This window comes from Thunnus thynnus, chromosome 7, assembly GCF_963924715.1.
Source record: "Thunnus thynnus chromosome 7, fThuThy2.1, whole genome shotgun sequence".
Lineage (NCBI taxonomy): Eukaryota > Metazoa > Chordata > Actinopteri > Scombriformes > Scombridae > Thunnus > Thunnus thynnus.
In genome coordinates, this window is record NC_089523.1 from 30,805,018 (window position 1) to 30,818,052 (window position 13,035).

Here is a 13,035-nt window from a genome sequence, read left to right on the forward strand (position 1 = left end):
AAACCTCAGAGATTTCAGTTTGACTCTCTGGAGGTTGTTTTTGGATGGTCGAGAGGAGAGAAACTGCTTCTTCCAAAATAATTTCTTTTGGGGGGGATAGGGGAGAGAAATGGAGCAGTCCGTTGTGAAGGAGACGGGGAGTTGGGAGAAAGCGCGATGTGACGACAGGAGGAAAGTTCCTCGACCATCTGCTGGAATCTTCTTAAATAGTCGGGGCAACCCACCCACCCTCCCACGCAACCCCCCCCCCTCCCCCTCCCTCCCTCCCTCCTTCCCTCCCTCCCTGCCAGTGTTCTTCAGGGGGCAGGGCAGGGAGTGTGTGTTAATGTGTGTGTGTGTGTGTGTGCTGGAGGGGTGAAGGGGGTTGGGGGGGTTGGGGGAGGAGGTCCTGCATTGTCACAGTGTGCTGGGGGGCAGGGTGGGCACAGAAAGAAGAGGAGGGAGCTGAATGAAGCTACTTTTCTACCCATTCATTACCAAATCCTTAAAGATGCATTCTTCTTCTTCTTCTTTTTTTTTTTAACAGGCCGTCCCCCTCACTTTGTTTAGGATCGATACAGCTAAGGAGATAATGACAAGTGTTGCAAATACCAAACACATTTACTGTCATTAGTGCAGTAAAGTTGTTTCAAATATTTATATAAAATGTTTCACAACTTTTAATGGTACACGTAAGTTTTGTTCCTCCAATTGTTTTCAGGCGCAGTACTTTCAAGTGTGACTGAAGCGGTCAAGCTGAAAATAAGGGAAGTACTTTTTAAGACATGATTTGACATTATAAGATGAATCATGCTTCTGGAAACTGACAATACAGTTGTTATACACAAGTCTTACTCCGTTCACCATTGAATATTCATTAAAACAATGTTTTGTCATGTGGATTCCTGACTGCAACAGGTTGGTATAACTGAGGGTAACAACAATTCACTGCTCATAAACAGATAAACAGAGACTCTTGGGAGTCTGTTCAGCCGTATTGTTGACAGTTGTTTTTTACTCCAACACAATGTCCGATACACATTTAATGACACCTATTCTGGGATATCATGAAACTGTAGTGTTAGTTTTAGGGGCTGCACATTATTATCTGCTGATTATTTTCTCGATTTATCGATTAATGGTCTATAAAACGTGCCCATCACAATATTCCACAGCCCAAGCCACGATGTTACAACAAGAATAGGCACCAAACTCATTTTTCGAGGATGAAACCATCAAATGTTTTGACACTTTTGATTGAAAACTGATTAAACAATTATCAGAATAGTTGTAGATTAATCTTCTGTCCGTTGTTGCAGCTCTAGTAAGTTTTCATCCTAAATTATGGATGGATGGATCTATAAATTATAAAGAAAAAGTCTCGTTTCTGGACAATACAGAGTACAAGTACAAACAATGGCGGCACGGTGAGTCAGCCTGTGTCAGTCCAAAGTCATGTCGATTGAAAACTCCAAATTGCTAACAGGTGTAAATGAAGTGTGAATGTGTTAGACTGACTATCTATGCAGGGTGCACCCCACCCACCTCTGTTGGAAAATGGTGAGCAGAGTCAGAGACGCCTCAGAGGCAAAAATGACATCATCGGGTGACGATCCAGTCTGACTTCCTGAGTATAATGTAAGCAAGTTTGTAGCTGTCGACTGTGTTGAATTGTTTATCTTTCAAGATTAAGAACAAATTAAAATGTGACTGTTATCTCATTTTATAATTTATATCCAATGCACATTGTCGCATCGATGAGAGATAAGAACGAGTCCTGACATGTGGGGTCAGAGGTGACCGAGCCGTTTCTTCAGCGGTGAGTCGTTTCAGAGCTCGTCTCTTCTCTTTTGGTTTTCTTAACTGAGCCCAACTGTCTGGAAACTGAAACTGAAACTCACTTGTTTTGTATTGTGACATTTTGCAATGATGCATTTCAAACAACACTGTCGGTTTGTTGTTTGCGTCGTGCGTTGTATGCCTTTATGGAGAGCTTTCAGACGGTGTTAACGTTGCGGTGTTGAGCCCATCAAAGAGTCCGCGGGCCTGTTTCAGAAAGCGAGTTTAGTGAAAACTCTGAGTTCGTTCACCCTGAGATGAGGGGAAACTCTAACTTCAACTTTGGGTCAGTTACCATGGGAACTGACACTGTAAAGCTAAACTGCTTGCTGGCAGATTTCCTGCTTGAGTTCCTCTCTGTCTCTTCCCTCTCTTCATTTCCTCATTCATTCAGTCTTTATCAAAGCACGTATCAAAACCATTCATTAGCGGAGTTTAACTATCTGTCAGAATCTAAATCCTGGTTGGATATTAGTTTAGTTACTCAAGGACTTTCTAAAGTTATCGCTTTTATGTGCGTCAGTCATTTCTTTGAACAGCGTTTCTTGCTCTCACATTCAAATATTATACAGCTTGAATTCCGCCTCAGCTTAGAATAAAACCTCCGCATCTTATAATGCTGTGACTGTCAGTTTGTTAGAGCAGCTCCTGCACTGAAGTCTTTATTGCACATAATGTGTAATCTCAGTTTAAATATGAAATATCAGTATGAAGCTTTAGACACACACTCATGATGTGATTGGTCGCACTGATGGAACATAATTCCTATAATATTGGAGATTATATGTTAATATTTCTGAATGAGCAGGATCACTGAATGCTGTCGGGCCGAGACACCACGACACCTTTTCAAGTACACATCACCAAACACCTAACTGGATCAGACTGGATCAGACCGGATCACTGTTATGTCTCATTTTTCATTGCAAACATATACTGATCAGCTGTTCTAAAACGAGAAACTGGGAATTTCCCATCAACTCAGAGTTCAGGGTTTGACTCAGAGTTTGTTAAGTTTGCTCTCTGAAACAAGCCCCAAGGAGCTACACAGAGGAAGTGTAAACACTGTGGTGTTTAAGGTATACCATTTATCAGTACCATAAAATAAAATGATACAATGACCTCTAGATGGCTTTCCATCGAAACGACAACATGTGAACAACATCCACTTTCAACCAGACCTTTCTTAAGCAAAGTGAACGACGAAGAATGTGCATCTTTGGGTCAAACATGTATTAAAAAGATAAGGCTGGTGATATATAACAATGAACTGATCAACTAACAAGTATTGTGTGTGATATATCTTATTCCTCTGTGCTGTAGACCTCCTGCTGTTGTCCAAAAACTATTAAAAACATGTTGATGAGTCACACCATGTTCCTTCATCATGAAAAGTTATGGCCCATGCAGAATAGAACATCAACAGCCATATGCTTTAACCCTTTAACATCCACCCTTTTTATATAATTTTCACCTATTTGGCACGCCCACATGGAAAAGCTTATAACAGAAGAACTGTAAGGCCAAGATGCATATATTAGACTTCAAGTGACATCTTCTAGTTTCTGGAAATGTGTTTGTTTAGCATGTGGCTAAAACACAAACAAAACTACATCAGTTCAAATAAGGCTCAAAAAAGTGTTTTTGGTCCTCGTTGATAATGAGTCATATTTGAATAACAATAATTAGGACATGCTTTATGCCAGAACCATGCAAATCACCACATACCTTCTACATCTTGTCAACCTGTATAATATTCCAGACCTCTAGGCCTCTAACCTTATGGGAGTTTTTAGTTTGTGGTGTCACTGGTGTCCCCGAACCTCTCCAATCATCTCCAATTGGCCAAATTGTGCCAATTGCTTTTACTCATTACTGTGTGATGCGACCGCTTACAACTGGTTTAAGCAGGTCGCCAGTGACCCCGTGGTATTTAGAGAACAGTACAGCATAGTTTAAACCTTCCAACCAGCACAATCAGGCTTTCTATCAAATCACTATTATTTTGAGCTTGTTCCGTTGTCTGATAACAGAAACATAAAAATATGTGAGTATACTGTCAGAGTAGCAAACTGTAAAACACAACAGACATTTCTTATCACGCCTCACTGATATGTTACTGTTACTGTTACTGTGTGTGTGTGTGTGTGTGTGTGTGTGTGTGTGTGTTCAGGGTTAAATAACTGTAATCCAGTGTGGTTTCCTCCCTGTGGTCAGTTGGTTTGGTAAGAGTCTGACTGTCGTTATGTCTCTCTCTCCCTTTTTGCTTTCCCTGTTTCTGAATCTTTACACCACTTCTACATTGTTCCTTCTTTCTTTCTTTTACACATTTACACATTGAGTAATTTATGAGCTACATAGCACCTTGTATTTTTTCCTGATCGATTAAGCCCCTACCTCCCCCGACTTTTTCTCTGTTGCTGTGGTCTGGTCTTCTGAGTGACACAGCAACTGAATCTCTTCTTACATAACCAGCATAACTGTCTGTGGCTGTGATGTGTGTGTGTGTGTGTGTGTGTGTGTGTGTGGCATGGCGGATTTATGTATATGTGCAAAGCTCAGTATGGAAAGTGCATTGCAGCCGTTGTGGGTTTTTAACAAATAACCCACAAAGTGTGATTCACCATTGAAACCAGTTCAGGGAGCCTGGAAACAAAAGACAAAATGTTTACTGGTAATGTTAGGCTGTTATGTTATGTTAGGTTCTGGCAAAAAAAACCATTGTACTGGCCTCAACTTTTACCATGTTACATCATCGCATTGCGTCAAGGTGTTTGGTTAGCTCAGTTTAACCTGCAGGAGTTTCTGAAGGCTTTTGTAACATGTTTTTCTGCCGAGGATGAAACGAATCATGACGAGTAAAAATGAGCCCAAAGTGTCTCCTGACGTCTTTGTGTGACTGATATTAATAGCATCTCAGGGAATTTTTCCCAACAGGATGAGTGTAAAAGAGCGTCGTAGCTTCGAAAAAAGTCTTTCCAAACACAGCTGTTGGAAAAAGAAGGGGTTGGGGTGGGATGGTAAGTTCCTTTGTAACATGAAGTGAGTATTTCTGCTGTTTACCTCGCGATCGTCGCTTCAAAAGATAAAATAATTGCAGCCTTGGAAACTTCCAGAGTTCTAAAATCTGTGTTGTGAACAGTTGTGTGGTGTTTTGGCGTCTGATAACTCATGGATCTGTTACTCAAACTGGACTTCCTGGCTTGTATTTCATTTCTTTTTCCAAAATTTTTGAGAATTGTTTAAATGTCATATGTAAAATATCAGTTACTTGAATACTATTTGAATGAATCACTATGAAGAGTGATATGAAGACAAGGCCTATCTGATCACTTTCACAATTTTATGTCTGCAAAAAAAAATGATCACGATGGTGGTGTACTTTAATTTTGTCTGTGAAAGGTCACCCGCTGTGTCAGTTAGCAGTGGTTTGGGTGGAGACGAGGGAGGGGCGGGTTTACAGAGGCTGGTACAACACAGTAATGCAGTGTTTTGTCACTGTGTTGTACCCGTTGTTAAGTTTTATGGTTTGCAGTATGTTGACGACAGAGACAATATGATGTGGTGCCTGTCAAAGAACACGGCCGACACTTGACGGGAACACGAAACGTCATGTTTAAACCTTAAACAGACAGCTCACCGATGATCTGACAACTCAAAATGTTTGGTTTGCATAGAAATCTGTTTATGGAGAATGGATCATGATCCTAAGAGTGGAGATATAGCAGGAATATTTGTTACAATGATTAACTGTTGACTTGAAATCATGCAAAACATAAAAATAAACGACAAAATAGTTTTAACTATAAAGCTAATCTTTGCTTGTTTATGTGACAAGGCTGAAACAAAAGTAGTAGTGATAAATAATAGTCTTGTCACATTCACACACAAGCTCAAAACAGCTACAGAGACATAGAGAAACACATGTCTGTTCACCCCAATATCTCTCTCTCTCTCTCTCTCTCTCACACACACACACACAACAACACACACACACAGAAACACACACCCCAGCATGGTCGTCGGCCCCCTGTCTGAGCCTGTCTTGGCCTCTTTGTTGAGACCAGCATGACAAGAGCTCCATTGTCCAAAAGCTTCTCCATATGTTCTCCTACACACCACAGTGAAGCATTACGGACAATACCAGCACCCAGGATCTGATCTAACTGTCCTCTGTGGCTTAACCAAAGACAAGAGCTCACCCTGAGACTCACACGGTTGTGCTGCAGGGACGTGTGTTTAGTAAAGTTAGTTTCAGTGTTTCAGTGTTTTCCTTTCATGATGCCCTCAGTATCCCTCACAGTTAAAGGATGTGGCTGGTTATTTTCTGTATATTTCTTATTATCAACAAATCTCATGTTTGGTGCCAAACCAACAATGAACTGATCTACTAACAGGTATTGTGTGTGTATCTACAGCCTGATATATCTTATTCCTCTGTGCGGTAGACCTCTGTTGTTGTCTGAAAACTATTAAAAACACCTCAGTGAGCCACACCTCTGCACTGGGTGACATGTTCCTTCATTATTAAGAGTTTGGTCACGTTAGTTTGTTCAGAAACAGCTCCAAAGACAGCGATCATGTTTTCAGTCTCTGGAGAGTAGTTCTGTAGTAGTACTACATTGTAAATTTCTAACAAAACTTCGGTACAAAGTCCAGAGGTCGTGATACGTAGCACAACAAGTTAGCGGAGCTGCGTTCCTGCACATGCTCAGTGGTGTCTGACCTGAGGCCAATTCATGCTTTCCGTGTCTGCGTGGACACAAGGGTCCGCGTTGGTCCGGGTGACGTAAATTTCGTCATCCGCCCATGTCTGCGAGGTCCTCGCAGACATCCACGTGCAACCCAAAATTTGTGTCTGCACAGACTGTATGTATGGCAAGCCAACTGCACATGTGCTAGAAAAGCAAACAGGAATGTCCGTCTCGTCTACTGTATGTATGTACTGTATTCCTGTTCTCATTAAACTGTCACTATTTTTTTGACTTTTTTTTCGTTCAGCAACATAGAGGAACTCCTCAGCTGCATTCAGATTGAAAACAGTCCTTTGTATAATAATACAAGGGGCTGTGTTGGTGTATGCATGTTGTTTAAAGTGCCGGTGAGACAATGAAATATGATCCAGCAAGTGCGGTTGGAGTAACAGATTATTGCATCTAAAGGCTGATAAGAAAAACACTGCAGAGCGCAGCGGTTTGTAATATTCACAGACTGGATTTTACAACCTTGTTGATATGGAACGTGTCCGTGGACCCTCTACTGTAGTATGTATAGAACCGCATGCGTGTCTGTGGTCCACGTGCAAGTTCACAGCTGTCCACGGATGTGGAAGGCATGAATTGGCCTTTACACAGAACTACTCTCCAATCGGGTTGGTGTAGTGTTGCATCATACGGTAATTTTTCAGATTCATCCATTGCAGATAATTTGCATAGTACTATCTTGTGTCATACCAGCAACAGTGTGATATATTATTTTAATAGGTGATGGTTGTATGTAGTATGTCCCAGTTTGAATTTTTATATAGAAAATCTCATAATTATAAGTACCAAAAGAAATATTTCATTACATTTTCTCCTTGATGCCTTCATACCTTGATGAATATTCTGCAAATAGTGAAATCTGAACCAAGCAAAGATGGAGTAAAATTAGTAGGATATGCAATGGTAGAAAGCCTTTGCTGTGCTGGTTATGAAGGTCTAAACTATGCTGTACTTTTCACCAAATTCTTTACAGGGTATGACATCCAATTTTCCATTCTGCCGTGCCCAAAACTCTTGAAAAAACGTGTCACCCAGTGCAGCGGCGTGACTCATTGATGTGTTTTTAATCAATTTTGGATAACAACAGAGAAATAAGGTATATCAGGCTTGTTACTAGATCTGCTCATTGTTGGTTGGGAAACAAACGAGATTTATTGACAATAAGAAAAATATAGAAAGTAGCATGAGGAGGATCTGAATGTATGAAATGCACCTTGGGAGTTGTAGTTAACTTCTTTTCCTTACACAGGCGTAAACCTTCGACGTCTCAACAAATAAGAGAGGATTTCAAGTCCATCCGGCTCTTGGGAGAACTCCAACTGTGAGTCACCACACATCATCTATGAGAAATTTAACTAAAGACAGTGACTTTTACTCCTGGAACCATGGACGCATGTAATAACACAACAAGACACAATAAAACAAAGAGGTTTAAACAAGCAATGGAGCAGCTTTGCACACTTTCCAAACTCCAATTCTTAGGTTTGTTGGTTGGTGACAAGATACAACATAAGACAATTTTACAACAGTTGGAAGGCCACTTACCTTTAGTGGTATCTCACCATACAGATAGTTTTGTTTGTGAGCAGTTTTCAGTAAAGTTCCTTAATATAGATGCATAACAGACACTTTCTAGAAAGGCACATGTTGCTGTTGCTGTTTTCCAAATGTAATCTTTAATTGTTGTGAGCACATCCTCTTCCATGTAATGTTAATGTTCCAAATGAGCCCAATGAGTTGTTTACTACCTAAATAAAAACAATTCATGCTTTTAATATTCATCCTCATCTCCTCCCTGACTGCCCATTGTCATGGACGATTGCTCTTTTAGGTCATTTCCATTTCGGGGTGGATCTGAATGGTCGTCAAGTGCCCTGTTTGTAAAGCCACAGTCTATTGTTGTAACCTGCTGTGCTTGTTTGTTGTAGTGGTACTTTTGCTCCCACTTTCCTGCCTTCCATTGATTTGGTTCGTTTGTTCCTCTCTTCCTTCCATTCAAACTTTATTTTCTTTCTCTCTTTCTCACAGAACGAGGACCGCGACCATCAGATGTGTCCACCACGTCTCCTCCTCATCCCCTCATCGGTTATTTTCGTATCCATTATACCACATAAACACATAAAACAAGAAGAATAAAAAGAATCTGTGTTTAAATTGGCAAATATTTTTGAAAGTTTGTTTATTGTCAGTTTAACTTTTTCACCAGTGAGATTAAAACTAGATTAGCAAGCAGTGGTTAAACTGTTAATCAGTGTTATCAGTGTCCTAAAGAGTATTTTATCATGGTCATGGTGTGATGACATTTTTTGCAACATCCACTTCCAATGAACCAAAAGAGGAAGAAGGGACTGATTCCAATAAGTCCTTTTTTTAAAACAGATATCATCACAAAGTAACTGTTGAGTTTTTTGTTTTGTTGATATGATGATATATGAAGCTCATTCTGTGCTCGGAGACAGTGAATGTTTTGCTCATTGTGTAGCCAGAGAATAAAGCCTTCAACACTAACAGCACTGTGTTAGCACCAATAAAGCACACAGGACCACAGCAACTCTATCTGCTTTTAAGAAGGTGATTTATGAGTCCTTTTCTAAAGGTGCCAGGAAATACTTGCAGCCCTGATAGGAGCCAAACTGTTTTAAACGGGTGATTAAAGTGAAAAGTTATAGAGATTAATGTTGACTACAGTTGAGAAATGAACATGCCGTTGAAGCTGAGAGATGAATGGTGACCCCGGGCTGTTGGTGACTGTTATACAGAAGTGGATAAATCACCGTGCGTGGACCTGACTCCGGTGAGCTCACACAAGCAACTGTGTCAAGACAAGCTGCCGAAAAGAGGATATGTCACTTTGTCTTTGGCCTTGTTCCATCCATCAAGCCAGCTTCCTCTCTTCTACTTTCTCTCCAATAATGTTTTCTCATTTCCTCAATAATAATTCTATATATATATATATATATATATATATATATATATGTATATATATATTGTATTTAAAAAGAATTATGTCTCATTCTCTCCTCTCTATTCTCCCACACACAAATGATTAATACTGTATATTCACACTTTCTCTGCTGAAGACTCATCTATTCAGACTGCTCTTCATCTAGCCTAGTGCTGTCTAGTGTTTGTAATTCTGTGTGGGTTTTTTTGTCTTTTGTTGCTTATGTTTTATTTTTTGTTTGTTTTATGGTCTTATTTTTAACTATTGTGAGGCACTTTGTGACCTTGCTTTGTGAAAGGTGCTATACTTAATAAACTTAACTTACTTTGTGGATCTCTCTGTTGAGAGAAGATTAAGTGATATCTCTGATCCTCCCCTAATATTATAAATTCTCTCTCTCTGCTTTTTTCCTTGTTGAAGCGCTCTGCAGTGTGATAAAAACAAAAGGAGATGATGACAGTGACTGTGGAGAATCAGACAGATGTTACTGAATGAACACTTTGCTAAAAGATTCCCTCTCTCCAGACTCCACCCATCCTCAATCCTGACAGTGAAAACAAACACAAGTTTGCACTAATCTAGTTTGGGACTTATAGATGAGTGGTATAAATATTAATTGTTTTTTTCTTGCCAATGAGTGAACGGGTTGTAATGTAACTTAAAAAATTAGACCTTCCCCGACTTTCTCGGTTGTCTGTAACAGCCTGTGGACTGATTTCTATGTGAAGGACTCGGGCTGGTTTTCCCATGAAAATCCAATAGATGTGCCCATCTTGCACTGTGCTAACCAAGCTAGCAGTTAGCAGCTAGCATAAGGGTCAGCTCCACCTTCTTGTCCATATATGGTCGCTTCTGGCTGCAAAAATCCAAGATGGTGATGGTCAAAAGTGCTACTGCAACTGGAGGCTACAAAACAGGAGTCCACAAACCAATGGGTTGGATTTTTTGGAGCCAGAAGTGATGAGAAATGAGCATATTTGGACGAGAGGGTGGAGCTGACCCTAATGCTAGCTGCTAACCATTGTTTTTTATACAGTCTATGGTTTGGCTTGCTAATGTTAGCCACAGGTACGCCTACATTCAGGAGTCACCTGATGCTGGTCTAGTTCAGAATTGGAGGGTGTGTGAATCGTGCAGAGGTCTGGACTTCTGCAGTGCGGTGTGCAGTCACTGAGGCTATGCTAATGCTAGCTGTTGGATGGTCAGTAAATCCTTCCAGACTGTATCCTGCTTGTTTTGTTAAACCACAAATGTCTCATTTTCTGTTTCTATGTGTCTTAAATACTAAAAATGCAGCGTGCAGGTGTGGAGGATTCTGAGTTGTTTAAAAGACACTTTGACAGAGCTGACGGCTGAGTAATGAAAGTAAACTAACGAGTAATGCGTTACTTTTGCTGCTGAGTAATAAGTAAAGTAATTTAATTATTCTTACTTATTAGTCATGTCTAATCAGTAATTGATTGAACAAATGGATGTATTTAGCCGCATATTTGCACATTCCGTGTTTTGAAAGATGCAGATCAACAATGAAGAAGTGGGTTACGCTGCAGGGGTGATCTGAAAAGTTTCTATGGACATTTTATTTATGGATAGTTAACTTGGGTCACTGCTGACATCCACAGCAACTGACGCAAATCACATGAATGTTCTCATCGACCATGTTCTCTTTCTCCAAACAGTCATGGTCATCAGACACAGCCTTGTCCTTCTCTTTCATCCTCTATCAGGCCGTATGGCTCCTTAAATCCTTTCAATTGACCAACTGGACTCGACCCCCACTCTGCACACACACACACACACACACACACACAAAGATAACGCCTCACAGCACCGTTCATCCCACTCTCTCTTTTTCTCCCCCAACAACGAATCCCTGACTTCCCCTCCTCAGTGTTCTCTTTGAGGAGGGAAGCAGCAGCCGGCTCGGCTTCCTGGAAAAATATGTTGACCAAAGACAGAAAGAGTGAGTGTGTGTGTGTGTGTGTGTGTGTGTGTGTGTTGGAGTGTTTGTGAGGAAGAAGGGAGGGGGATGGGGGGGGGGGGGGCAAAACGAGCGTCCACTGGATTATGTTTTGACAAAAGACTGGACCCCCTGCTGCTGTAATTTTCCCGCCAGTTAGTTTCCTGTTTCCTGGAATCTGGCAACGTGTCACACACTTACACACACACACACACACACACACACACACACGGGCCATTTGGTGCCAGCTGCTCACTATGATGCAACAGTATAGTGACCAGAGGGCCCTCGGGGCATCTGGGTAATAAAGACTTCCTTTCATCAAATCCCTGGGAACATAATCCATACATTATTTTTTCACATCTCTTGGAAATCGCATTAAAAACAGGCAGACAAGAGAATCTGCTGAATCCTATTTATCCTGTGACAATAATAAAAAGATTATTTTCCACATGGAAACTGACTGCCAGTATTTTTGATGCTCAGCATGTTCAACATGTGGTTCATTGTTTCAGTTGTTTGGGATAAAGTGAAACAGATTTAGATGTTTCTGTATTTTTGTGAACATTTTAACAAAACGTTCACGTTAAAAGGTCAGTGTAATTATTTTTTTGTATCATTAAAAAAGGTTATTATCTATCTGTCTTCATCTCTCTCTCTCGGATATGTAAATCTCTTGTACAATAGCAGCAACTAAGTTCTTAAAGTGCCACGGATGGCTGCTCCAACTGACTCCCATTCAAAAAACGTCAACTTCTCTCAAGAAATACTGAGTCAATAATTGTTTTCAATGAGTCATTATGGTCTCAATCTCTACATTCAGGCTCTCTAATAAGTGTGCTGGTGGTCATTTTGGAAATTACTGCTGTGTTAATAAGATTTGAAGACTTCTAGTAGCTTGATCTGTTTGGGCGTTGACTAACAGTTGGCTCACCTGCTGCTCTCCCCGGCTCTGGGACTCATAATGAGTCAGACTATTGTTGTAATATTTCACTAAGTCTAATGTTACTTGATTATGATACTTGCCCTGTTAGCACAGTTTAGCTAAAGTAGCTAATGTTAGCCCAAGTTCGTGGTGCTTGGTGTTCCCAGTAAGCTAGCATTAGCTTGGGTAGTGGGGCTTGTTTCCAGATCGTGAAAGGCAACACCCCACACTGCTTATTTCGGAAGGTCCTGGCTCCAAACGGAAAAGATGGCGCCGATCATAAGCTGCAACTCTGGGCTTCAAACTGGCTCCAATGCAAACCAACAGATGACGTCACACCTCACTACGTCTGTTTTTATATACAAACTGTTGTTGGGACTGTTCTGAATGAGCTAAAGTCACCTGACAGTTATTTCAGGGGAAACCAGAGAACAGACCATTACAGTAATCTAACTTGCTGAAGATGAAAGCATGGATGAGTCCTGCCTGGACAGTCTTTCATTCTTCTGATGTTGACTCATTTTAAGTTTGGCTTGGCCTTTTTTCACTGATGAATTTGGCTGAGGCTCAGTATAAAACACCAACAGTGTAAGACTGAAACTTAACCTTGGTAATGGAGTCAGAT

At 40.7% G+C, this 13,035-nt stretch overlaps 1 long non-coding RNA gene across 2 annotated transcripts; it reads left to right on the plus strand.

The window, feature by feature from the left end:
* The first annotated feature begins 531 nt into the window (after window positions 1-531).
* Window positions 532-10,330, plus strand: LOC137186510 (uncharacterized). Of its 2 annotated transcripts, XR_010929027.1 has the most exons (5): window positions 532-1,798; window positions 7,831-7,902; window positions 8,610-8,675; window positions 9,270-9,375; window positions 9,956-10,330. It is a non-coding gene; the product is annotated as an uncharacterized lncRNA (long non-coding RNA). The 2 variants fall into 2 exon arrangements; XR_010929026.1 differs by having other exon boundaries at window positions 8,610-9,375.
* Window positions 10,331-13,035: the final 2,705 nt, after the last annotated feature.